Here is a 9,472-nt window from a genome sequence, read left to right as displayed (position 1 = left end):
AGTAAGTAGAGGTGACTGGATGGTCGTGTGGAACAGTGCTCTCTCACTTGCTTGTATAATATTACTACGTCATCTCTAGGCTCAGTGGAAAGAGAGGAGAATGTGAGGAGAGTGGGTGTTAGCCAACCATGGTGATAAAGATACGTAGAGTGATATGGAAGAGTAGCAACAGCAAAACTATCAGCAACTCATGTTATTGTTTTTGTGCAATGTGCTGATAAGGACTTTTCAGAACAGTATGGAAGCGATTCAGAAAAGTTAAAACGAGGGTTGTTGCAAAAGCTGAGACACACAAGATATTAATTATGGAAGCTCTTTTTAATGACAGACATTCCATACTTTAGTATGACGGTATGTATTGCCGGCATAAACCAACTCTGAGTGATGAAATGTGCATAGCGACGTAGGCGAGGATGAGCGTGTCCTGTCAAGATCTTTCCACTGTCAGTTGTAGGATTGACAGTTTAGCAGATCAGTAGACGACTACACGCACTACTCTACTGTATACAGATGCAAGTGAATAGTTTAGCAATGCCGGTGAGCTGGGTAATGATAGAGAATTTCTCTGTCATTCTGCTAGTCTAGTGCATACATGTCAGTATGGGAGACAGTGCTACTGTCCTCACTGCATGACTGTAGCTGATCAGTGATGATGCGTATTCTCATACTGTCTGCCGCTGCAATACTTCAAATCATCAACAGCTCTCATGACAGATCAAAATAATCATCAACAGCTGGCATGACAGGTCAAATATTCAATAGATATCATAACAGATCAAATCATCATCAACAGCTCTTATGACAGATCAAATCTTGGACAGATCACAAGACGTATCAGCTCAGTCATGAGAACACATCTTACCAGCAATGAAGTACATTCTACACGGTCCACGTGGTGCACTGTAAAAACACGTGGTTAGTTGCCCCCTGGTGGTGTTGTTGACAGCCCTGGACTGTCTTACACTAGCGTCTTATCCTTTTATCATTCATTTTTACAGAATACACAACGTGGAAGAATTTGTGTGTACAAATGTGTGAGTGTGTGTGCGCTAGTGTGTGTGCTCGTGTGCGTGTGTGCTCGTGTGTGGATATGCGTGTATATGCGTGTATGTGCTCGTGTGTGTATGCGCGTGTGTGTGTGTGCTCGTATGTGTGTGTGTGGCCGTGTGTACTCGTGTGTGTGTGTGTGTGTGTGTGTGCTCGTGTGTACTCGTGTGTGTGTACGCTCGTGTGTGTGTGTGTGTGTGTGTGTGTGTGTGTGTGTGTGTGCTTGCCGTGTGTGCTTGTGTGTGCGTGTGGGTGCTCGTGTGTGTGTGCTTGTGTGTGTGTGTGAAGCCACTTCAATCAGCTGTGTGGTGGATACCAGGCTAGAAAAGTGTGGCGGTCAATTCATCAGCCTTGGAAGCTGTTGAATGGTGTAATCCCAGCACAAGTTAGTTGCTATGTCTAACATAGCTGTTCGCTATCATCGCTTACGCGATGGGCATGTCTGGGGTCTGAGGTGTGTGTGTGTGTGTGTGTGTGTGTGTGTGTGTGTGTGTGTGTGTGTGTGTGTGTGTGTGTGTGTGTGTACCTAATCCAGGTGGATTGGCTACCCATCGGTTCGATCACGCCCCTTTTCCCGAGCGCCCCCGCAACCCAGTCACTCCGCAGTGCAGCACATGTCACCGGAGTTTCAAGTCCAGCAGCGGCTTGGCCAGACACAAGTGCGTCCGCACGAACCGAAGGACAGTGTCGGAAAGGGCCGATTTCCTGTTTGAGTGCCCTTGCCAAAGGAAGTTCCGACTGCGTCACCATCTAGTAGGCCATCAGGAGTGCTGCTCCCCAGCCTCTTCCACCCCTCTACCCTGACGGGGACTGGTGTAACTTATCAAGGCAACGTGTATCAAGGTCAAGGTGTGTGCGTGTGTGTGTGTGTATGTGTGTGTGTGTGTATGTGTGTGTGTGTATGTGTGTGTGTGTGTATGTGTATGTGTTTGTGTGTGTGTATGTGTGTGTGTGTGTGTGTGTGTGTGTGTGTGTGTGCCCCCTTGCAAAGACCCTTGGTGGGCCTGAGGACATTGGTCACATCTTACGGGAACGGCGATTGCGCTGGCTTGGACACGTGGCACGGATGGAAGATCACCTTCTCTTCGGTGAACTGCCTGCCCCGCGCCCCGCGCATTGTCCACGCAAGAGGTGGAGGGACGTCATTTTGGATGACTTTGCGTCGGTTGAGCCACCGGTACCAACATGTGGATGGTAAGATGCAGCCCTGAATCGTCCGGTGTGGCGTACCATTCCCCATCGATCACCCAAGGCACCCTCTGTTGCTGGCTACGGTTGCGCCTGCCGCCGCATGTTCCGTCGAAGCGGCGACCTGAAACGCCATCAGTCATTCTGTCGTGGCCTGGAAAAATAACAATGCGCTATAATTGCTACGCAATGGGCAATGTCAAGGCCAAGGTCAAGGTGCGTGTGTTTGTGTTTGTGTTTGTGTGTGTGTATGTGTGTATGTATGTGTATGTGTGTGTATATGTGTGTGTGTGTTTGTGCGTGTGTTCGTGTGTGTACACGCGCGTATGTGTGTGTCACAGTGTATGTATGTGTGTGTGTGTGTATGTGTATGTGTATTTGTTTACTATGATGAGCTAAAGCTAATGAAAATCCAAAATTATTTGTTACAAATACCTCCCACTATCATCGTGGTTGTGTAGTTTGTAAAAATGGATGGTATGCACTCTCCTTGTGACATTTCTTGTTATCGAGGTTCAGTGACGATTTTCCACTGATAATGGTCACAAGAAAACGTTCTGGATTTCAAACGGAATGCTTCAAGTAAGTTGTTCTTTTTGTTCGTGTACATAACGACACAGCTAAGTATTTTTAAGCACTCCTTCTACATGTACGTGTTATTGCTCCATCCTTGCGGTGTTGAGCTTGTGTGTGTGCGTGCGTGTGTGCACACGTGTCTGTGTTTGTGTGTGTGCATGTGGGTGCGTGTGTGTCTGTCCACACACACACACACACACACACACACACACCAGTGGCGTGCACCGAGTCTTGAAAACAGGGTTTCTATAGTTCACACACACACACACCTATTTTGACCTTCTGACACCCATCATCTAAGTCGATGATAGCGATGTTGCAGAAAAAGCCATAGCAACTTGTGCTGGGATTGCGTCATTCAACAGCTTGCAAGGCTTGCAAGGCTGAAGAATTGACCACCACTATTCAGCCTGGTCTACACCACACAGCTATGAAGTGGGCCCCCCCCCCCACACACACATACACCACGCACATATACATAGACACACACATACACACACATGCATGCACACGTGCATATACATGTACGCACACACCCACACATACACACACACACGCACACACACACACATGCATACATCCACGTGCATATACGCACACGTACATATACGCACACACGAACATAGACACACGCACACATAGACACACGCATATACAGAACATGTACGAACACAATAACTATAATAATTTGTATGTGTGTATTATACACACACGTACTTGAAGAATACTCGTCATATAATTCTAATATCATCATGAGATCCCACTAGAGAGGAAACTAGTGAATTGCAAAAAAAACATCTAAACATTACTACACTATTAGCAGATGAAAATATTTGCCAAGAAACCTGCCACCAGTAAAGACATTGCACTATGCACAAGTAAGAACTATGTGAGTGGCAAGGTGATGATGCTATGAATATTAGTTCTCAATAAACATTTTCATCTGTGTTTTCTATTCTCTCATTTCTACTCACTCTATACAAGAAACATTTAAACAAAATTCACTAAACAATCTACAAACATACAAACAGACATACAATGTATATGTACATGTATATGCAAAGAAATGATCACACATATCAACTAAAACCACATCAACAAAAACCAACAATTCAATGACAATAATTCTATCAGCGACAGTCCAGAATTATCGAAAAAAATCAAGGAGCGAAAACATCTATTTACAGGGTCCAAAGTCTAAAGGTCAAAGGTCAACATAGTGATCCCTCAAACTGACTGAAAATGAAGAAAGGAATGTCCATCGGTAACACAAATGTACAGACACACATGCATACACACAACACACACAAGCTCAAGTTTATACATACACACACTTACAAGCACGCACACGCAGCAATACTACCACGCATGCACACATACACACGTGTACTCATAATCACATACACAGACGGACTGTATGCCAGGAAGAAGTGATAGACGAAAACGAAGCTTTCTGCATAAGGACAGAAATCCGTCCATGTCAATCCTCTCACCTCCTCATTCCTCACTCTCACTTTCTCCTTCATCGCTATACTCGTCGTCTTCTTCGTCATTCTCCACTTCGTCGTAATAGCGAAACTGCCGATACTGCAAATTCAGATCATCTCTGGCCATGGCACTTAGAGCATCGCGCAGCCGCGGAGAAACTAGAGCTCTTTCAGGCATCCACAGCTCCTTCAGAGATGAGCACCTCTCGACAGCGGTGGCGAACAGCTTTGCTTCGTCGTCAGCATCTCGGAAATCATTCCTCCCAACTCTGAGCTCGGATAGCTTGAGCAGACTGGGCAGCAGGGACGCAAGCACCGGCAGAGCTCCCGACGAGAGGCAGTCGTCGTCCAGGTACAGCTTCTCTAGGCGTCGGCACTGACTCAGCTCACCACGAATGGTTTCCAGGGAATCTCCAGTTAGCTCATTGCGACGGAGTGAGAGCCACTCCAAACTCTCGTGTTGCTGTTGAATGATTCTACTGACGATCGTAGCCGAGTTCTGCTTCATCCCAACCTTGAGCAGCATCAGCCATCTCAGCCTCAGTGCTCCTAACAATGGTGCTAGCTGGGTTAGACCTTCCATATCCAGTACGCAGTCATTGAGACAGACGTACTGGAGATCTGGGCAGCTGCTGCAGACTGTGGTGATGACGTCAAGGTTGACTGCTGGATCGGTGCACTTTTGACCTCCAAACTCCACTCCCAGCAGTCCTGTACAGCGGTGTATGTTGCTGTGGACGGTGGCCATAGCATTGCTGCTGAACAGGTTCCAGTCTGTGTAGACCATGGTAGACGTGTCGCAGTGTTGACGTGTTGGATGCGATGCACGCTGCGATATGGGCCGTGTGACGATCTGTTAGGTTGTTCCGTAGCAGGTTGATGTACGTAAGATTGCGTAGTAGAGCCATGCCATCAGCCATGCATGCGTACCCAGTATCACCTATACCACAGTTGTACAGGCTGATGCTGGTGATGAACTGGTGGTGGTGAATCATGACTGCGTTGATGGCCTGGCAATCGGAGGGCGAGAGAGGAACCTGGTCGAAATCTACTCCGTACTGCTTGATGATGGCTTGCATGCTGGGGATGTCTTCGATGCTGCTGTGCTTGGTGTTGACGTGCTCGGCGAAGATCCGGAAGGCGTAGAGGATTCGTTGTCTTCGTTCCGCGGCACTGACAGTCGATGCGCCAAGCCAGCTGAGTGGGTCTTTTTATTTTTTTCGCGCGAAAGTTTATGTGGTGAACTGTGTTGGTAAAGATGAAGATGTCAGTCAATGAAATTTGCTATATTTCTTGTGTCTAACTAACCCTGTACGGATCGAACTGACGATGTCCGAGTGCGACAAATGTCCTGAAGTCTGCTCCTATTAGCTAGGTATCTAGAAATTTCAACTTGAGTGTCAAGTGAAGACTTTGCCAGTTTCAGACGAGAGAATTCTCGCTTCACGATTTTCCTGGTGTGTGGAGGTACGTCTGAATGCCGACCCACCACACCCGACATGATGCTTCGGCAGGAATGCAGGTTGGTGCAGATAATTGCCTAATAATATATGTCTAAGCGTGTATACCTTTCCTTTCGTTGCATGCTTGGTTAATCCGACGGCACGAAATTATAGAAATTTCTTTCCAGGTCAAAATTAACTTGAATATTATTTGGTCGTTGTATGTCTTAGTATTCCCTGTCAGTTTGTGGCTTTTTGTCGTACTCGCCGACTGTATAATCTAGCTACATTGGTACATGGTGGACAGTTAGTCATAACTCGTAACATTTTGTCCTTATTCTTTTTATCCATGCCTTACATTGGCTCACCATATTATTTATATATTTTTGATAGGGCAATATGTAATGTACACACACACACACACACACACACACACACACACACACACACACACACACACACACACACACACACACACACACACACACACACACACACACACACACACACACACACACACACACACACACTTGTACTTGTACTTGTTGCTCACTGCCAAAACTGGTCACGTGGGTCTCCCCGGGAGAGAGGAGAGAGACTAAAAAGGAATCTTGGAAAGATGACTCAATTGGCTATTGAACCGCCCAACGGCCGACACACACACACACACACACACACACCATGTACCACCATGTATACGCCCGTCGCAAGAGAAGCACGCAAATCTGCAAATGCACTGGATGTACACCCACAGATGTTCTCTTGTAGAAACGATAGCGAACAATATCTGAATGAGACAGATCAAGACTTGCGCCAGATAACTGTCTAATCCACACAACTGGCGAAGCCATGTGAATCGACCACCAATGCACACCTGATCTACACCACACGGAGTACATCGGTATAAAACGGCCAAGGCAGTTATCCATGCACATCCTACACTTGCTGGGGTAACCAGTATACAGCACGCTGCTTTGATAGAAGCAGACAATAGATGCACTGGTACCTTGAAGTGAACACACACACACACATACACACGCACACACGCACACACCATCACATTACGACAAAATCAAGGCAATGTCGGCGAAGCTCTACCAATTTCTTGTGCCGCGTGCTGGGAGCATAATGGCATTGCCCGATATTAGACCTTGGTGTAAATGGGTTCTCATGTTGTGTACTTGTGAAGTACATAATTGTATTATTCGGTTGCTGGCTATCAATTGTGCTGTGAGCATGGCAGAGTGAGGTCTTCCAGCTTTGTTGGTGTTTGCTCTATCTTGTGTTTACGCTCTGCAGAAAGGATCATATGTAGTGCCTGCTCAGCATTACATCCATTGCGTGGCAGCAATGTGCCATCCTTCCGCGACTTGGGTGGAATGACGCGCAAGTGGTGCTCCAGGGTCAACTTCAATTTGCCGAGCACGTATGCCGCTGGCTTGGGGTCAGCAGTTGGGTGCACAGTCCCTGTATACAAATCATGCACTGTCGTCAACAATATGGCACCCTTGTCCAGCGATTCACGTGCTATAGCGGCAATGACTATATTGGGAAGATCACTCTCGGCACCTTCCGTGCTGTATTGAGAGATGATGCTTCGCAATTGGTGGTCTGTGCTTGGTGCACTGTCGGCAGGGAGCATGTCAATTTGCTTTCGGTAGCAGCATCTACAAAATCGACTCTCGTCTGAAATCCTGACGTTGTGCATGCTACGCAACACATGCTCTGCAAGTTGAAAGTTTGGTGACTTCCACCTGTCCTGTGTTCTGGTGTGAGCCTCGACTTACACCAAGCACATGTTGCATGGCCCACACACTGCTGGTAACTTATGGGCCGGGCACTGAACCGGTTCGCACTGTTCTTTCAGACTGTGCACGTGCAGTTTGTCTGCAGGACAGTGTACGGATGCCGCTGCGCTGCAATCATGTACATTGCATGTACTTTGGCAGACTGGTGGCTTATTTTCTTTCGCTGCTGTGCATACTTGGCGTCGTAGTGCTTTGACGCACTTCCAACAAATGCATTGGCCTGGGCGTTCTCTCACAGACCACACACTGCTGGTAATGGGTCGGGCACAGAACCGGTTCGCACTGTTCTTTCGGACTGTGCACGCGCAGTTTGTCTGCAGGACAGTGTACGGATGCCGCTGCGCTGCAATCATGTACACTGCATATGCTTTGGCTGACTGGTGGCTTATTTTCTTTCGCTGCTGTGCATACTTGGCGTCGTAGTGCTTTGACGCACTTGCAATAAATGCATTGGCCTGACGTGATGGATGTGCATGTGTGTAGCTTTTGCCAATCTGACAGCATTGAGCCATGTGTAAATCGCTTGTCAGATGGCACTTTGGAGCAAATGCTGCATTCTGGGCCACATGGTCGTCAAGTATGCATGCTTGTGGCATTGCTGGGTCTTCCTGCCGCTGACATCTGTGCACACATGCATGGAAATACACGTAAAAACACTAGTTAGAAATCACGTCACCAGAGGCATGCCCTTTTTTCGTCCAGAACATAACTTCCACTCCAATGTCACAAAGACTTACTCTTTCGATACGTCCAGCATAGAAGCAGCGAAATGCCTGGTTAATTCGGTGGCACGAAATTATAGGTCGGGCGACGAAATTTCGACGAAAAAAGGAAAAGAGACAAACCGACGTGCAGCGACACCAAACTACAGAATTTCGCCGTTCTTGAAGAACTCATAACAGAAAAAGGTGAAAGGCGACTACTGAATCCTCGAGTGCGACGACTAACTCAGAGAAAGCGTGAGACTGGCAAGCAGTGTATTTACATGAAACGATCAAATGTTGAGGATGCCTTGAGAAAAGTGCACAAAAAGGGTGCATCTGAAAAATAGAACTCGGTGTTCCGAAGTGATTTTTCAAATCTGGCGCATCGACTGCTGACGTTGTCCTGGGCTGCGTTTGGCTGAGCTGGTTCGTCGTGTGGATGAACTGTAGGCAGATTAGACGTGGGAGTGACGGTGAAGCATCGAATGGCCGATCCAACTCCGACGTTGGTTAGGCAGTCGTGCAGCATCTGTGTACTGGCACTGGGCACGCAATCCGTCCACATGGGTAGCAGTGAACGGACGAAATCCTTGCAGGTGATTTTGGCGACGGTCGGGTCAATTTCTTGACGGACCACTTCAGGAGCAGACAATGCCAGGCCGATCCTGTCGCCTATCAATTCTTCTGCAAGACGCTCCGCATCTTCCAACAAAAGACAGGAGGACACGTGGTCGGCCCAATCCATGATGTGGTCGTGCGTTGTGAAGAGAAAATACGTGACGCTGTGCCCTTCTGCTCCTGTGACGTCCTTGCTGTCGTGGTGTGGCTGAGTGGAGGGTGTGGACTGCGGATTGACAATGGCTTCAATCAGCGCATTGACGGAGTCGCTGTCCAGCTCAGTGGCCAGTAAGCGCCAAAACATGTTGAGGCTGCCCGTGAATGCTCCCAGGCGCTGCACAAGCCAGGCGACATCAGCTGCACTTGGACTGCGGCTAGCGAAGTAGCGAGATGCTAGAGCTTCCTGTAGTGCCAGATGGCTGAAACGCCATTGAGGATGGGCCCGTGACAGTGGCTTGTCACAGGCAATGAGAAGACCAAGTGAACGAGCTGCTGATGATAGTGAAAACATGCTGAAATCAGCCTCCGTGAAGACGACCTTCCGCCGGATGAGCATGTGGAAAGCGAACTTGGCGAGATCAAGGAGGCTGTTCTGGATTCCG

At 47.8% G+C, this 9,472-nt stretch overlaps 1 long non-coding RNA gene across 1 annotated transcript; it reads left to right on the top strand.

Annotated features, from left to right (window-relative positions):
- The first annotated feature begins 5,481 nt into the window (after positions 1 to 5,481).
- LOC135820720 (uncharacterized) lies at positions 5,482 to 8,109 on the top strand. The gene is made up of 2 exons (XR_010554187.1): positions 5,482 to 5,820; positions 7,040 to 8,109. It is a non-coding gene; the product is annotated as an uncharacterized LOC135820720 (long non-coding RNA).
- The last annotated feature ends 1,363 nt before the right edge of the window (positions 8,110 to 9,472 follow it).

The sequence above is a fragment of the Sycon ciliatum genome, chromosome 7, assembly GCF_964019385.1.
Source record: "Sycon ciliatum chromosome 7, ocSycCili1.1, whole genome shotgun sequence".
Taxonomy (NCBI): Eukaryota; Metazoa; Porifera; class Calcarea; order Leucosolenida; family Sycettidae; genus Sycon; species Sycon ciliatum.
This window is presented reverse-complemented; position numbering and strand designations above follow the sequence as displayed.